Source organism: Salvelinus alpinus, chromosome 6 (assembly GCF_045679555.1).
Source record: "Salvelinus alpinus chromosome 6, SLU_Salpinus.1, whole genome shotgun sequence".
In the NCBI taxonomy this organism is placed as follows: Eukaryota; Metazoa; Chordata; class Actinopteri; order Salmoniformes; family Salmonidae; genus Salvelinus; species Salvelinus alpinus.
The window spans coordinates 64872189-64891296 of NC_092091.1; the positions used below are offsets into that span (position 1 = coordinate 64872189).

The following is a 19108-nucleotide window of genomic DNA, read 5'->3' on the forward strand; positions in this document are numbered from 1 at the left end:
TAACACTCACTTCTGTGCTTTGAGAGACTAGTCAAGGATGATATCACCTCCAACTTACCTGCCACCCTAGACCCACTTCAGTTTGCATACCGCCCCAACAGGTCCACAGACGATGCAATCGCCATCACACTGCGCACCTCCCTATCCCATCTGGACAAGAGGAATACCTATGTAAGAATGATGTTCATTGACTACAGCTCAGCATTCAACACCATAGTACCCTCCAAGCTCATCATTAAGCTTGAGGCCCTGGGTCTCAACCCCGCCCTGTGCAATTGCATCCTGGACTTTCTGACGGGCTGCCCCCAGGTGGTGAAGGTAGGAAAGATCTCCTCTTCGCTGATCCTCAACACTGGGGCCCCACAAGGGTGCGTGCTCAAACCACTCCTGTACTCTCTGTTCACCCATGAGAAGGTGGAAAGCTTCAAGTTCCTCGGCGTACACATCACAAACAAACAGAAATGGTCCACCCACACAGACAGTGTGGTGAAGAAGGCGCAACAGTGCCTTTTCAACCTCAGGAGGCTGAAGACATTTGACTTGTCAACGAAAACCTTCACAAACTTTTACAGATGCACAATTGAGAGCATCCTGTCAGGTTGCATCACCGCCTAGTACGGCAACTGCACCGCCATCAACCACAAGGCTCTCCAGAGGGTGGTGCGGTCTGCACAACACATCACCGGGGGCAAACTACCTGCCCTCCAGGACACCTACAGCACCTGATGTCACAGGAATGCCAAAAAGATCATCAAGGGCAACAACCACCCGAGCCACTGCCTGTTCACCCCGCTACCATCCAGAAGGCGAGGTCAGTACAGGTGTATCAAAGCTGGGACCGAGAGACAGCTTCTAAAACAGCTTCTATCTCAAGACCATCAGACTGTTAAACAGCCATCACTAACACAGAGAGGCTGCTGCCTGCATACAGACTTGAAATCCTTTGCCACTTTAATAAATGGACTTTGCCTATGCCACTCGGCCATCGCTCATCCATATATTCATATGTACATATTCTTATTCCATCCCTTTACATTTGTGTGTATAAGGTAGTTGTGTAATTGTTAGATTACTTGTTCGACATTACAGTACTACACTGTCGGAACTGGAAGCACAAGATTTTCGCTAAACTCACATTAACATCTGCTAACCATGTGTATGTGACAAATACAATTTGATTTAAGTGATTTGAGTCTTCTTGGGTATGACATTACAAGCTTGGCACCCCTGTATTTGGGGAGTTTCTCCCATTCTTCTCTGCAGATCCTCTAAAGCTATTTTCAGGTCTCCAGCGATGGTAGATCGGGTTCAAGTTCGGCATTTGACTGGGCCACTCAAGGACATTCAGAGACTTGTCCCGAAGCCACACCTGGGTTGTCTTGGCTGTGTGCTTAGGGTCATTGTCTTGTTGGAAGGTTGAACCTTCGCCCCAGTCAGAGGTCCTGAGCGCTCTGGAGCAGGTTTTCATCAAGGATCTTTCTGTACTTTGCTCCATTCATCTTTGCCTGAATCCTGACTAGTGTTCCAGTCCCTGCTGCTGAAAAACATCCCCACAGAATGATGCTGCTACCACCATGCTTCACTTTAGGAATGGTGCCAGGTTTCCTCCAGACGCGACGATTAGCATTCAGGCTAAAGTGTTCAATCTAGGTTTCATCAGACCAGAGAATCTTGTTTCTCTTGGTCTGAAAGTCTTTAGGTGCCTTTTGGCAAACTCCAAGCGGGCTGTCATGTGCCTTTTACTGAGGAGTGGCTTCCGTCTGGCCACTCTACCATAAAGGCCTGATTGGTGGAGTGCTGCAGAGATGGTTGTCCTTCTGGAAGGTTCTCCCCTCTCCACAGAGGAACTCTAGAGCTCTGTCAGAGTGACCGTCGGGTTCTTGGTCACCTCCCTGACCAAGGCCCTTCTCCCCCGATTGCTCTGTTTGGCCGGGCGGCCAGCTCGGGGAAGAGTCTTGGTGGTTCCAAACTTCTTCCATTTAAGAATGATGGAGGTCACTGTGTTCTTGGGGACCTTCAATGCTGCAGACATTTTTTGGTACCCTTCCCCAGATCTGTGCCTCGACACAATCTTGTCTTGGAGCTCTACGGACCATTCCTTCCACCTCATGGCTTGGTTTTTGCGCTGACATCTACTGTCAACTGTGGGACCTTTATATTTCCAAATCATGTCCAATCAATTGAATGTACCACAGGTGGATTCCAATCAAGTTGTAGAAACATCTCAAGGATGATAATGGAAACAGAATGCACCTGAGATCAATTTCAAGTCTCATAGCGAAGGGTCTGAATACTTATGTAAATAAGGTATTTCTGTTTTTTTATTTGAAATAAATTTGGAAAAAAATCTAATAAACCATTTTTGCTTTGACATTATGGGGTATTGTGTGTAGATTGCTGCATTGTTTTATATAATACATTTTAGAATAAGGCTGTAACGGAACAAAATGTGAAAAAAGTCAAGGGGTCTGAATACTTTCCAAAGGCACTGTTGTTACTAAGAGAGAAAGAGGGAGAGCCTTATTGACTGAATTTCATTGACAGGAGGTCCCAGGTAGGTCGTGCTGAGGTCCCATGGGGCAACCAACCGTCTGTCAAACACATTCCTGTCGGTGCCCCTCCACAACCCTTTTCACTATAGTTGAATCAGGGCTTGAAAAACACCTATTGATTGGAGCAGTTGATGGCGATGCACAGAGCCCTGCATAACTGATTTAAAGAAAATACAACATACCAGACAACTGATGTTCAGGTTGGGTTTAGAATGGAGGAAATGTGTTGTTTAGGAGAAGGACTATGTTAAATACCATTATCTGAGTGTTAGATCAAACTAAATGCACTTAGATCTTTCTAGTACAGTAACAGTAGCGACCTTGGCAAAAACATACACCACCTACCGTTGCAAACCATTGAAAAATGTTTTGCTATGGCTTGCCCTAGTGAACACAACCCAGACGTCATTCTCCAGAGGCTTTCTTTCCCTCTCACCCATTCATGTCTAAAGTGCCCCAGGTGAAATCAAACCCAGGCAGGATTTGACCAATCTCCCTCAGCGAGAGATCTAATGCTTCAATATTAAATTCTGTGGGGCCAGGCTTCACAAAAGGGTTGGACACACCCCCATAGGGTGCCATGGCCCATAGCCAGTCTGCATTGCTGTGGAACTCTATTTATACGATTTGACCGTTTCAGTCCATCGAGCTCCAGCTGAGCGCCATTCCAACTGATAGACCGTACCTCCGTCTTCTTTGAGCGCCTGGTCTACACGGTGGTGATTGAGCTACCAGGTGTTGGATCCTATGGTTAGTCTCCTTTCCTTGTCAAGTTCCTAGCAAAAGAGGATTTCATCCACCAGGGATTAACCATCTTCCTGGTTTAATAATGGTTAGATAGGTGGATTTAAATCTCTCACTCTCGCGCTCTCTCTCTCTCTCTCTCTCTTTCTTACACATCGACATATAATGCTTATACAGTAAGCTAATCCGACTTCTCGCGGTACAATGCTTGTGTCACATCATACAGCCTGTTCTCCTCTGAAACAGTCAGCCAGCTATCCTGTTGCTGCAGGATTATTTTGCTGTGACGATTCTGGTCAAATTAAGATCCAACATCTGTATCTGGAGTAGCATGGGCCCTGAGCTCCCTATGAACCCTGGGTAAAACTCACTGAAGTGGCTAATAAGAAAGTGAAGAGACAGATGTAAAGCAGCTATTTTTGAAGAACCTGCAGTGATTGTGAAAGCCTGTGGTTGTTCATCTAGTTGAATGTACTGATTTATAAGTGGCTCTGAATAAATGTATAGGTTAGATGTGAGGGTGTTTTATATTATTTTCCTCGATGGTTGCAAACGCAGCATACAAAAAGGATTAAACGTACTGCAATTCAATCTAAGGGAATGTTCTCTTCTTCAATGGTATAATGGAGGTTGTGTGTCATCCTGTGATGACGAATCATAACAACCAATGTCACAAATCCCTCAACGTTTGTTTTGGTTTTGGATTTATTCATATTAGGTTTGTTTTGCTTGTGTTTTTTCCTTCTCTGCTATGGGAGTGGAGCGCTTGGACCCTGACATCCCTCCCCCGGCGTCATGTTAATGTTGTAAATTATATCCAGGGTAGAATCATCTCCCTCTCTCTGTCTCATAATCTTTTTAAAAGGATATCTGGCAAATAAATAGACGTAACGGATGGCAGTGGGGTGATATCCTAGATCTCTGCTAAGGCCCTGGAATGCAGTCAGTGATGATTTCCTACTGTTCTGAAAGGTTTTAATTCTAGATCCATGATTACTAGAACTGAACAGTATTCCCATTTATGTTGACGTTCTGTGATGAGTGATAATTCTGTTTCTATGGAGCTCAACTCAACGTTTGTCGGTTTAACACTATCTGCTGCAGATGGTTGATAATCGGCAGTGGAAACGTGTCAGTCGAGTCAACAGAGACAAAACATTTTATTTTCACCAAGCGAGAGGAGGGGGTGCCGATGTAGTGCTGCAGAAGCCGTATGTGGTGGTTGTGTTTTGATGCCAAGCATTGGAGCCCTGCCATGTTTGTTTGGTTACACTGTGATTGGCTGTAAACAGTTATGGGCAGTATACACTGAGTGTACAAAGTATTAGGAACACCTGCTCTTTCCATGACAGACTGACCAGGTGAATCCTTTGATCCCTTATTTGATGTCACCTGTTAAATCAGTGTAGATGAAGGGAAGGAGACAGGTTAAAGAAGGATTTTTAAGCCTTGAGACAATTGAGACATGGATTGTGTATGCTTATTTTTTATTTAACCTTTATTTGGACAGGGAAGACATATTGACACCTAGGTCTCTTTTTCAAATGTGCCCTGTATGAGATATATACTGTACCAGTCAAAAGTGTAGACACACCTACTCATACTATTTTCTACATTGTAGGGGGGAAAAAGATCCAATTGGTCAGCTCCTGTGGATTTCTGTTATCTATTGCCAGCAAAATATCCAGGTGTCACGCTCGTCGAAATGATCGGACCAAGGTGCAGCGTGGTGTGCGTACATTTTCCTTTATTTTAAATGTCGCCAACAAAACAAGAAACACCAAAAACGAACGTGAAGCTTACTAGGGCTATACAGGCCACTAACAAAGACAACTACCCACAACTAACGTGGCAAAACAGGCTGCCTAAGTACGATTCCCAATCAGAGACAACGATCGACAGCTACCTCTGATTGCCTCTGACTCGGCCAAACACAAAGAAATACAACACATAGAATGCCCACCCCACATCACACCCTGACCTAACCAAATAGAGAAATAAAACGGCTCTCTCAGGTCAGGGCGTGACACCAGGTATTATTTTTCTGTAAATGGCCTAATAGAAAAGCTTTGACTATAATTTCTCTGATTATTCAGCAAGTTTCCCTTATCAGCATCCAGACCAACATCATTGTGAATAGGCTTAGAAGTTATTTCAAAGAGATAGCCCACTTAAATACAATGGTGATTAAATGCATCAATTATGGATTTTTTTCCATAATGAGGCCAGTGAATTAATTTGTTGTGGCAGAGAGGAGGACGTAGAACTCTTCAGGGATTTGACAGTTTTCCAGAATTTTGCCAGGTTCCCATTACAATCTGAAAGAGCAGTGACACAATCATCAGAATTTCAGATTTTTATGTGTGCCATTCAGAGGATGAATGGCCAAGACAATAGATTTAAGTGCCTTTGAACCCGGTATGGTAGTAGGTGTTAGGCGCACAGGTTTGAGTGTGTCAAGAACTGCAACGCTGCTGGGTTTTTCACACACAACAATTTCCCGTGTGTATCAAGAATGGTCCACCACCCAAAGGACATCCAGGCAACTTGACACAACTGTGGGAAGCATTGGAGTCAACATGTGCCAGCATCCCTTTGGAACGCTTTCGACACCTTGTAGAGTCCATGCCCCGACAAATTGAGGCTGTTCTGAGGGCAAAAGGGAGTACAGGGTGGGTGCGCACCTCAATATTAGGAAGGTGTTCCTAATGTTTTATACACTCAGTGTATTTCTTTATTTACAGAGAATATGTACAGTTAAGTTTACTGTACATAATTCAACTCCACAGCTGTTTCTGAAGCCGTGGTGCTCAACTTACATCCACAGACATGAAAGTCATTGAATATCAAAGTCCAATCCTCCAATAGGGTCTCTCCAAACATACCTTAGTCTCAGTCTGTCCTTCTGTGACCCTCAATGAGGTTGAGGCTTTTCTTTCTGCTTGATTGGGATCCATACAGTGTCTATGTGTGTCTGTGTGTGTGTGCGTGTGCGTGTGTGCGTGCTCTTTCTGCTTTATTGCCATCAACTTAGTGTCCAGGCGGTGTGCAGCATTTATCCCACAGGAGATCAATAATTCACTGGGTCACTCTGGAGAGATGGACACTGTCAATCAGCTCAGAGGAGATGGCACGGCTGGGGTCACATACTCACACACACAGCCGAGCATGGACGGAGGCACGCACACTCACACAGGCACATACACACATGATAGGGTCGAGCGCACTGCAGGCAGCGTTCGAGCGCTCACACACACACACACTGATTTGATTTGGCCCATTGATCTGTGATGGCCTTGTCTGCCATTCCCATGGCCTCATTTACTGTAATACTGCAGTTACTGAAAGAGCTTTCGAAGTGCTGTGGATCTGATTGATGGAAAGATTAGACACAGTCATGCATTATCCTTAATGAGAGATGATGGAGATGAATAACATTGGCTATAGGTCATTTTACTCTCTGTGAAGTTAACTTCCATATTAGCTTCACTCGCCTAGTTAAACTGACTTGCCTAGTTAAATAAAGGTTAAATAAATAATAATTCACTCAGTTAACCTATTTCAAACAATGCGTTCTCAGAGCACCAGAATGCAGACTTGCTGTACAGTATACAGCTCATCTTTATATCCTTCTTCAACACCTCTGCGTCAATGTTCTTCTGTTTGCCTGAACCACTCTCCCAGGCCAACCAGAGAGACGTTGTTTCCCAACAGCTTCCATTTAAACTCCAAGGCCAGCTTCCTCCATTCTTTCCAGTCATAAAGGATGCTGACTGAGGCAACCGCGGTGCTCTGTCTGGCTCTGGTGAATGCCAGTGTGACATGTGTTTATGAAAAGGGAGACAGAGCGGAGAAAATGTACTCTACTGATGGGTTCAATGTTCCGTGCTTATAGACCACTCTCTATAGGCTAGCATAGCATACCAGTCAGCCTTGTCAATCAAACTGACTGGCCACAGGGTCTCCACGCTGGTGTCACAGGGGCATTGACCCACGCAATTCGAGGGTAGGCATCAAAACCGGCCAAGCCAAGCCAATCAGGATGCAGAATCAGCAGCACTTCCTGTTTATTATTTGGTTTCTTCCTGTGTGTCCTGTTTATGTGTGTGTGAGCAGGCAGTGGGGCTACTTATGCTTGGTGACTACAGTACAGCATGTGAGTGTTATCCTCTATGGCAGGGGTTCTTAAACTTGTTCAGCCTGGGACCCAAATGAGAAATTCTGTGTTTTCCTGGGACCCAAGCTTAAGAAAATATGCAACTATGTAAATATAGGTACATTTCATTGCCATTATGCCTTAAAAAAAATGCAATATAGACAAAAATGAATAACAATGAAATACCCATAAATCTTTTCATGTTTATTTTTCCCTGTTAAAAACACTCTTACACACCTGTCTAGGTTGGAACTGTTGCTGTTAAATACAATAAATAATTTCATTCTGAACTGGAATAAACAGATTGATCACATCACACAGATGTATAACAGAACAAACACACACGCAGGCATTTTGAACGTGCAACCCTAAGTAACAGTACAGATAAATGTCAGGCCTACTGTACATCTTACTGTATAAATTATAGTTGATAGAAAGTCTAGGTTGAAACTGTTGCTGTTAAAATACTTTTTTTTTCTCTGAACTGGAATAAACTGATTGATCACATCACACAGATGTAGACCAGAAACCACACACAGTCCTAATGAGAGGTGTGTGGCTGGTTGAAGCTTCCAACAAGCAGGTCTATTCTGGGCTCAGTTTTTGACAGTACAACACTGAGGTCATGCTCAGCATTGACACTGTTTCTGTACTTGAGAACCCTGACTTGCATAGGTATGTGGTGCCAAACTGGATCAGAACATCTACTGCTTTCTCAGTCAGGCAGGAGACCGCTTCCTGCTGCAGATGAGCAACCCAGAACTGTGTGAGTGTTTGCCCCAAAAAGCATCTTGCTTCAATCAGTTTATTCCAGTTCAGAATAAAAAGTATTACTTGTAACAGCAACAGTTCCAACCTAGACTTCAATAATTTCTACAGTAAAATGTACAGTAGGCCTGATCATGTTTCATCTTCATCTGTACTGTTTCTTAGGGTTGCACTATCAGTAGCTAGTTAGCTTGCTTTGGCTAACGTTAGCTATTAGCTGTGTAACGTTACAAGGCCAGGGGGTTGTTTGAAAGATAAACTCACATCTACGATGAGATAGTACTCCCTTATTTCTGCTTATCATCACCTGTTATAAAATGACAACAATGTCTTGTTAGTTGACTTACTTTTCCACTTTCGAAGCACTGTTTCCTGACGCATTCTGCCCTGTTCTGAAAAAACTCCCTGGGTTTACCGTCGTGCTGTGGATGTTTGGTCAGGACGTGTCGTTTTATTCATTTGTTCGTTTTGAGAGACTCATTACTAAGCACTTCCACACACAAAACACATTGTGGGCGCTCCTCGTTATTCCTCAACGTTTGTATGAAAGAGACAAAAACTGTATTTCCGTTTCATGACGACTGAGCTCAGTCAGAACTTGTGAGTTCATTTCATGACAGCGGTGAGTGATGGCGAGTGGGAATAACAAGTCAGTGGCTTGAACCACAGCGCTGCAGCGTGTAGATCGCGGAATGATCTTCAAGAAAACTGCAGAAAAAGATCCGGTGAACCGCGAAGCACAAGGGCATCTCCCTCTACCTCTCCCTCTCCACTCGCGCAGCTGCCAAACTGAGCAGAGACCGCTGCTAAGCAGAGAGCGCACTGAACCGAGAGTGCAGTTGCACTTGGCCAAATCAAATCCAGTAATTAATGAAATATTTATACATATTTATATTTATACATACTTTAAGAAACGCTGCTCTATGGGGCTTACATGGCTAGCCTCCCAGCTGCCAGACCGCCTGCACCCCTTGTCTTGTTGTGATTGCAAACATACATATACAGACACACACTTACTATACACAGGGATGCTGGCCCATGTTGTGTCAGGTTGGCCTGATGTCCTTTGGTTGGTGGACTGTTCTTTATACACACGGGAAACTGTTGAGCGTGAAAAACCCAGCAGTGTTGCAGTTCTTGACACAAACCGGTGTGCCTGACACCTACTACCATACTCTGTTCAAAGGCACTTAAATCTTTTGTCTTGCCCATTCACCCTCTGAATGGCACACATACACAATCCATGTCTCAATTGTCTCAAGGCTTAAAAATCCTTCTATAACATGTCTCCTCCCCTTCATCTACACTGATTGAAGTGGATTTAACAAGTGACATCAATAAGGAATCATAGATTTCACCTGGATTCACCTGGTCAGTCTGTCATGGAAAGAGCATGTGTTCTTAATGTTTGGGACCGTGAGACACCTTTTCATTATAACGTTGGAGGAAATGCTATCCAGCTAAAAATATTTTTTGGTTTGACTAGAGTTATGCTAACCCGTTTGCAATCCCTTTAGTGTTGCTTGCTAGCTAGACACAGAGGTTAGCTGGCTAGTTTGCTACAGTAGTTAGCTACTGCCGTCAGTTGTTGTTGTTGTGTTATTATCATATTTAGCCTATTCCACCATTTGTAGAATACATACTGGCGTTTGAATATAGCGCAGGAAAGGGGAATCCGGACACACCGTGGATACGGTAAACACATTTGCAAAGTAGGTGAAGATGCACGACGTGTTTGGAATTCCATGATCAGAATACAAAAGCTGCATGAACTGTCAAGTCTAGACACGGCCTGACACACACACACACACACACACACACACACACACACACACACACATCTCTACTGCATGCCTCCTCTCCCTCAGAGACCTAGACCAGAAAGAGAAGGAACGTTGGAGCAGAAAGAGTCAGAGACGAGGATGAAAGGAAAGGAAGACATTTGATATTATCAGAACCCAGCAGAGAGTGAGTGAGAGCAGAAGGAGTCGTTTGTGGGTGTTTTGTTGTAGGGCGGCGTCATGTGGTGTAGAGGTTATAGCAGTGGCTCATGGGACTAGAGAAGTGCATTAAGGGCCACGTGGCGTTTGGCCCTGAAAACCCAGCTGGCCATGGAATTCATTCAGAATTATTGCAGTATATTCCTCAAGAGACTACAGAGTCCTAGTGTGAGAAATGAATAACGGTATCTATACGGTACAGATATCAGTGAGGCAGGCCGTGTCCCAAAAGACCCTATTCCCTATGTGGTGCACAACTTCTGACCAGAGCTTGGTAGTGCACTATGTAATGGATAGGGTGCCATTTGGGACACAGTCATAGTTAATCTAGCTAATGGACAATTACATTTTATGTAATAAAATAACATGGGAAATTTTCTTGCTCGTCCGATTCAAAGGGTCAACCATCCCTGAAATGAGCCGAAATCCAGAGACAAAAAATGTGAGGTTTCTTTCTGTACATCCGGTCCATGTACAATGAAGTCTGTTTTACAAAACTGGTTTAAATAAACTATTCCTCCATTGTCCACCCCAAGGCCTGCACTGACAGATGCAGAACAGACACACACAGACGGGCACACACCAACCTGGTCTTAGAGCATTTCGTATTATTTTGTAAGAAAATCCGAGACACTCAAATTAGTATGATATGTTACGTTTTGTAAGGTATGTATTATTTTGTGGATGTCCATCACCCATTTCAAATCAAATTGTATTGGTCACGTACACATGGTTATTGCGAGTGTAGCGAAATGCTTGTGCTTGTAGTTCCGACAGTGCAGCAATATCAACAAGTAATCTAACAATTCCACAACAACTACCTAATAAACACAAATCTAAGTAAAGGGATGGAATAAGAATATGTACATATAAATATATGGATGAGGGATGACCGAGAGGTATAGGCAAGATGCAGTAGATGGTATAAAATACAGTATATACATATGGGATGAGTAATGCAAGATATGTAAACATCATTATTATTATTTGTTAGAGTCGCCAATGATTTCAAGTCTGTGTGTAGGCAGTGGCCTCTCTGTGTTAGTGATGGCTGTTTATCAGTCTGACGGCCTTGAGATGGAAGCTATTTTTCAGTCTCTCGGTCCCAGCTTTGATGCACCTGTACTGACCTCGCCTTCTGGGTGATAGCGGGGTGAACAGGCAGTGGCTTGGGTGGTTGTTGTCCTTGATGATCTTTTTGGCCTTCCTGTGGCATCGGGTGTTGCGCCTTCTTCACCACACTGTCTGTGTGGGTGGACCATTTTAGTTTGTCCATGATGTGTACGCCGAGGAACGTAAAACGTTCCACCTTCTCCACTGCTGTCCCGTCGATGAGGATAGGGGGGTGCTCCCTCTGCTGTTTCCTGAAGTCCACGATCATCTTTGTTTTGTTGATGTTGAGTTAGAGGTTGTTTTCCTGACACCACACTCCGATTGCCCTCACCTCCTTCCTATACAGTAGGCTGTCTTGTCGTTGTTGGTGATCAAGCCTACTACTGTTGTGTCATCTGCAAACCTGATGATTGAGTTAGAGGCGTGTATGGCCACGCAGTCATGGGTGAACAGGGAGTACAGGAGGGAGCTGAGCACGCACCCTTGTGGGGCCCCAGTGTTGAGGATCAGCGAAGTGGAGATGTTGTTTCCTACCTTCACCACCTGGGGGCGGCCTGTCAGGAACTCCAGGACCCAATCGCACAGGGCGGGGTTGAGACACAGGGCCTCAAGCTTAATGATGAGCTTGGAGGGTACTATGGTGTTGAATGCTGAGCTGTAGACAATGAACAGAATTCTTACATAGGTATTCCTCTTGTCCAGATGGGATAGGGCAGTGTTCAGTGTGATGGCGATTGCATCGTCTGTGGACCTATTGCAAATTGCAGGTTGTCTAGGGCAAGGCACTTCAATCCGGCCCACGAGACATTTAAAAAAAAAAATATATATATATACAAAAAAAAATTGCCCCTTTTTTCTCCCCAATTTCGTGGTATCCAATTGGTAGTTAGTCTTGTCCCATCACTGACAGCTCCGGTACGGGAGAGGCGAATGTCGAGAGCCATGTGTCCTCTGAAACACGACCCAGCCAAGCCGCACGGCTTCTTGACACAATCCCCGCTTAACCCGGAAGCCAGCCACACCAATGTGTCAGAGGAAACACCGTACACATGATGACCGTGTCAGGGTGCATGTGCCCGGCCTGCCACAGGAGTCACTAGAGCGAGATGGGACAAGGAAGTCTCGGCCTGCCAAACCCTCTCCTAAACCGGACGACGCTGGGCCAATTGTGCGCCGCCTCGTGGGTCTCCCAGTCACGGCCAGCTGTGACACAGCCTGGGATCAAACCCGGGTATGTAGTGAAGCCTCAAGCACTGTGATTCAGTGCCTTAGACTGCTGCGCCACTCGGGAGGCCCCCACAAATTGATTTTAACAAACAACAACATCCCCCCAAAAAATGCAGTCCTCTGTTGAATTTCAAAATCCCAATGTGGCCCTCGGGCCAAAACGTTTGACCACCCCTGGTCTAGGGTGACAGGTAAGGTGGAGGTGATATGATCCTTGACTAGTCTCTCAAAGCACTTCATGATGACAGAAGTGAGTGCTACGGGACAATGTTCATTTAGTTAAGTTACCTTTGCCTTCTTGGGTACAGGAACAGCAATTTTGTATTATATGTTCCAAATTTGCAAAACATACTATATGTTACGAATCTGCAAAACCTACGATATGTTGCGAATTCTGGCTAGCTGGCTAACGTTAGTCAGGCTAGGAGTTAGGGGTTAAGGTTAGGGTTAAGTAACATGCTAAGTAGTTGCAAAGTAACTCAAATACTAAAGTCATCTGTGATGAGATTTGAACTTGCAACCTTTGGGTTGCTAGACATTTGGGTTATACACCCACTCATCCACCCCGACCAACCACCTGACTTACATTTTTTCCATAAATAACCATCTGTTTTATGTAACCATACCAAACGTAACATATCATACTAATTTGAGTGTCCCAGATTTACATTTGCTATGTTACGTCTAGTCTATGAGACCAGGCTGCACACATCAGACAAACACACACACCTCCCCGTCCTCCTCTTCAGTTAGTGTCTAGAGGTGCTGGAGCCTCTGGTCAGGTCACTGCCTCTACTGACAGCTCTGTCAACCTGCAGGGCTCAGGAAAGAGTGTGTGTGTGTGTGTGTGTTAGAGGAGGCTGGTGGGAGGAGCTATAGGAGGATGGGCTCATTGTAATAGCTGGAATGGAATATATGGAACGGTATTAAATCTATGGAAACCACATATTTGACTCTGTTCCATTTATCCAATTCCAGCAATTACAATGAGTCCATCCTCCTATAGCTCCTCCCACCAGCCTCCTCTGGTGTGTATGTGTAGTTATACAGTATATGTGCAGTGTCTTTACACCTGTGTGTGTGTGTGTGTGTGTGTGTGTGTGTGTGTGTGTGTGTGTGTGTGTGTGTGTGTGTGTGTGTGTGTGTGTGTGTGTGTGTGTGTGTGTGTGTGTGTGTGTGTGTGTGTGTGTCTCTGTGTCTCTGTGTGTTTGCTGATTGTGGATTCTAACTCTGCACTGCTCTCCCGGGGAGGGTGCACAAACATACAGAGACTCCGAGAGCGCTCCCTCTCTGTCTTTCAGGAGAGACAGCCACTGTTCAAATATGTTTTGAAGCCTCCGCGGCAGAGGGCAAAGAAACAGACAGCTGCAGCAGAGGCCTCACACACCTCCTCTCCTCCTCTCTCTTTCAAAACGCTATGCTTTGAGACTCCCTCTTTTCAAAGAGAGCAGAGTGACTTTGTTCAAAGAGCTTCAAGTACATTGCTGTGTGACTGTTAGCAGAGGTGTCATGCCCATATGGGTCACAGGGGCACGTGCCCCCTCAGATTTGTCCTGTTTAAATAAATACAAAATATACACATAATGTTTTGTAGAATTTTGTTGTTATTTCTCTGTAATACTACTAGCCACCTAGCAATTTTTTTAAGTTGGTTTCAGCTAGCCCAGATGGGTTCCCAATCTCCCAACCTCATAACTAGCTATCAAGAAGCCATTTCAGGCTATCAATGAAATTAGAGTAGCTAGCTTGTCTAACTATCTTAGCTGGCAAGGTTGTTAGGCTTTAGAAAAGCAAGCAGTTACTAAATGTACTGAATAAGACTTACATTCTTTTCAATATTTTACCCAGATTTTAGCGGAGATGTAGAGAAGCATATTTAGTTAATATTTTTTTTTTAAGTAGTCAGGAGGATACAGACAGCTCAAGAGGTATGCTTAGATATCGTTATCTACTTCTCCAGAGTCAGATTAACTCGTAGATACCATTTTTATGTCTGTGAGTGCAGTGTTAACGCAATGACGAAGTCTATGGTAACTGCTAGCATGCTAGTAGATACCATAGACTTCTAGTCATTGCACTAATGCTAGTTAGCATTGTCTCTTAAAACGACCTATAACTTCCTTCCTACTGGATGCCGAGACATAAAAATGGCATCCATGAGTTCATCTAACTCTGACAAAGTAGATAAAGATATTGCCAAAATCCCAAAGTATCCCTTTAAGTATAATGGGTGTGGCTGTAAATTGCAGGAAAACGCTGTTTTCAGGATGTTTTTTTTGTTGCAAAATTCACCAACTCATAGACTGGGGGGCCTTGTCCCCCTCCAGATCACCCACCAGCCATCCAATGTACTTTGTGTCCCCTCAGATGTTTGGGGTGCATGACGCCCTTGACTGTTAGGCTACAGTAAACAAACACAACAGTAGGGAAGGCATTTCTTCAAAGTTGTGTGGGTCGTTGCATTGTATTGCTCACTAACCCCACTGACTTCATCCTTTCAAAGCAACTATTATAGAGGGATTTATTCTCAAGGGAAATATTGAGGCTGGTGGAATCTTTTGCAATACATTATCTCAAATGTCAGAGGTTTACTTTATGGAAATAATGACTTCATTCCAGTGCATTGACTCTATACATTAATTTCAGTGCATTGACTCTATACATTAATTTCAGTGCATTGACTCTATACATTCATTCCAGTGCGTTGACTCTATACATTCATTTCAGTGCGTTGACTCTATACATTAATTTCAGTGCATTGACTCTATACATTCATTTCAGTGCATTGGGTTCATATGTTTATTTGAGTCCATTGGATATACATACATTTTAGTGAATTGAGAGTATTTGTGTGTTGGGTACATATGTTTACTAGAGTGCATTGGGTGCATGTGCTGATCCCATATGTACAGGCCCAGGGGCGTGCTTTGGGCAAAGTGACCCCTCACCTTGTATTTTGTATTTATTTTTTTTACCTTTATTTAACTAGGCAAGTCAGTTAATAAGAACAAATTCTTATTTACAATGACGGCCTACCAAAAGGCCTCCTGTGGGGACGGGGGCTGGGATTAAAAATACTAAATACAATATAGGACAAAACGCATCACGACAAGAGAGACACCACAACACTACATAAAGAGAGACGTAAGACAACAACATACCATGGTAGCAACACAACATGACAACAACATGGTAGCAACACAACATGACAGCAGCCCAGCATGGTAGCAGCACAAGATATGGTACAAACATTATTGGGCACAGACAACAGCACAAAGGGCAAGAAGGTAGAGATAACAATTCATCACGCCAAGCAGCCACAACTGTCAGTAAGAGTGTCCATGTATCCTGTCAAATGATTTGTCACATGTGCCAAATACATAAATTATAATGCAAAAGGAATAAAATACACAAGAATTAAGCTATATACAGGGAGGACCAGTACCAGATCAATCTGCAGAGGTATGAGGTATTGGTGGCAGGGTAAATGACTAGGCATCAGGCTCCATAATAATAATAATAAGGTATTAGAGGTAGATATGTACGTGGAGGCAGGGTAAATGACTAGGCACCAGGATAGATAATAATAAGGTATTAGAGGTAGATATGTACATGGAGGCAGGGTAAATGACTAGGCATCAGGATAGATAATAATAAGGTATTAGAGGTAGATATGTACGTGGAGGCAGGGTAAATGACTAGGCATCAGGATAGATAATAATAAGGTATTAGAGGTAGATATGTACGTGGAGGCAGGGTAAATGACTAGACATCAGGATAGATAATAATAAGGTATTAGAGGTAGATATGTACATGGAGGCAGGGTAAATGACTAGACATCAGGATAGATAATAATAAGGTATTAGAGGTAGATATGTACGTGGAGGCAGGGTAAATGACTAGACATCAGGATAGATAATAATAAGGTATTAGAGGTAGATATGTACATGGAGGCAGGGTAAATGACTAGACATCGGGATAGATAATAATAAGGTATTAGAGGTAGATATGTACGTGGAGGCTGGGTAAATGACTAGACATCAGGATAGATAATAATAAGGTATTAGAGGTAGATATGTACATGGAGGCAGGGTAAATGACTAGGCATCAGGATAGATAATAATAAGGTATTAGAGGTAGATATGTACAAGGAGGCAGGGTAAATGACTAGGCATCAGGATAGATAATAATAAGGTATTAGAGGTAGATATGTACACGGAGGCAGGGTAAATGACTAGACATCAGGATAGATAATAATAAAGTATTAGAGGTAGATATGTACAAGGAGGCAGGGTAAATGACTAGACATCAGGATAGATAATAATAAGGTATTAGAGGTAGATATGTACATGGAGGCAGGGTAAATGACTAGACATCAGGATAGATAATAATAAGGTATTAGAGGTAGATATGTACACGGAGGCAGGGTAAATGACTAGGCATCAGGATAGATAATAATAAGGTATTAGAGGTAGATATGTACACGGAGGCAGGGTAAATGACTAGACATCAGGATAGATAATAATATGAGTAAAAAAAGAACAGAGTAGCAGCATATGGTGTGTGTGTGTGTGTGTGTGTGTGTGTGTGTGTGTGTGTGTGTGTGTGTGTGTGTGTGTGTGTGTGTGTGTGTGTGTGTGTGTGTGTGTGTGTGTGTGTGTGTGTGTGTGTGTGTGTGTGTGTGTGTGTGAATGAATGTTTATTTACAGTAGTGTGTATGTATAGTCTTGTGAGTGTGCATAGAGTGATGCAGCCAGTCAGATGCTCTTGATGGAGCAGCTGTATTACTTATAGCCTCCTGAGGGGGAATAGGTGCTGTCGTGCCCTCTTCACGACTGTGCAGGTGTGTGTGGACCATGTTAAGTCCTAAGTGATGTGGACGCCAAGGAACTTGAAGCTCTTGACCCGCTCCACAAAAACCCTGTTGATGTTGATGGGGGCGTGCTCTCCCCTCTTTCTCCTGTAGTCCACGATTCGCTCCATGGTCTTACTGATGTTGAGGGAGAGGTTGATGTCCCGGCACCACACTTATACATCTCTGACCTCCTCCCTGTAGGCTGTCTCATTGCCGTCAGTGATCAGGCCTACCACCGTTGTGTCGTCAACAAACTTGATAATGGTATTGGGGGTCAGCGTGGAGTGGTGTTGTTGCCTACCCTCACCACCTGGGGACGGACTGTCAGGAAGTGGAGTGGGTAAGGTATCTGGGATGATGATGTTGATGTGTGTTATGACCAGCCTTTCAAGCATAATTACAGACTGGGACAAGGAGAGATTGAGACTGTCAATGAAGACACTTGCCAGCTGGTCTTCGCATGCTTTGAGAACGCACCCTGGTATTCCATCTGGCCCGGCGGCCTTGCGAGTGTTACTTTTATTCACATCCCTCACACAGTCTTCCAGAACAACAGGGGCTTTCACGCAAACCTCAGTGTTGTATTCTTCGAAGTGAGCATAAAAGTGATTTAGCACGTTTGGGAGTTCAGCATCACTGGGCAACTCATAGTTGGGTTTCCCTTTCTAATCTGTTATGATCTGCAAGCCCTGCCACATGCGACTAGCGTCAGAGTCGGTGTAATAGGATTCCACCTTCCTCCTATATTGTCCTTTTTCATGTCTCGGCAGAGGTCCTAGTGGGCTTTCTTGTCTGGGCCATGTCCGTGTCCCGTTCTTTGTAAGCGGTAGCTCTAGCCTTTAGCCCAGCGTGGATATTGCCTGTAATTCATGTACTTTTGGTTTGGATACCTTCTTATAGTCACTGGTCACCATAGCAGCACCCACCCGTAGCACGCGCTCCGGCAGGTATATTTCACTGGTCACCCCCAAAGCCTTTCCTTCCAGTTCTCTGCTGCCAATGACTGGAACGAATTGCAAAAATCACTGAAGCTGGAGACTCATATCTCCCTCACTAACTTTAAGCACCAGCTGTCAGAGCAGCTCACAGATCACTGCACCTGTACATAGCCCATCTGTAAATAACCCATCCAACTACCTCATCCCCATACTGTTATTTATTTGTTTTCTATTATTTTGCTCCTTTGCACCCCAGTATCTCTACTTGCACATTCATCTTCTGCACATCTATCACTCCAGTGTTTAATTTCTAAATTGTAATTATTTCGCCACTATGGCCTATTTATTGCCTTACCTCACTTATCTCATTTGCACACACTGTATATAGACTTTTCTATTGTGTTATTGACTGTACGTTTGTTTATTCCATGTAACTCTGTTGTTGTTGTTTGTGTCGCACTGCTTCTCTTTATCTTGGCCAGGTGGCAGTTGTAAATGAGAACTTGTTCTCAACTAGCCTACCTGGTTAAATAAAGGTGACATTTAAAAAAATCATTCTAAAACTGTGGGGACGTCGTCTATGCACTTATTGATTAAAACCGTGACTGATGTGGTAATCTCCTCAATGCTATTGGATACCGGAACATATCCCAGTCTGTATGCTAGAGAAACAGTCTTGTAGCCTGGCGTCTGCCTCATCGGACCACTTCCGTATTGAGTGTGGCACTGGTAACCTATGAACTGAGGGTTGGGTG

General features: G+C 43.9%; 1 protein-coding gene across 3 annotated transcripts in view; it reads left to right on the forward strand.

The window, feature by feature from the left end:
* The window catches only part of glra3 (glycine receptor, alpha 3), a 103714-nt gene that overhangs the window by 67212 nt on the left and 17394 nt on the right, over positions 1 to 19108 (forward strand). The gene's annotated exons all lie outside the window — the stretch shown is intronic.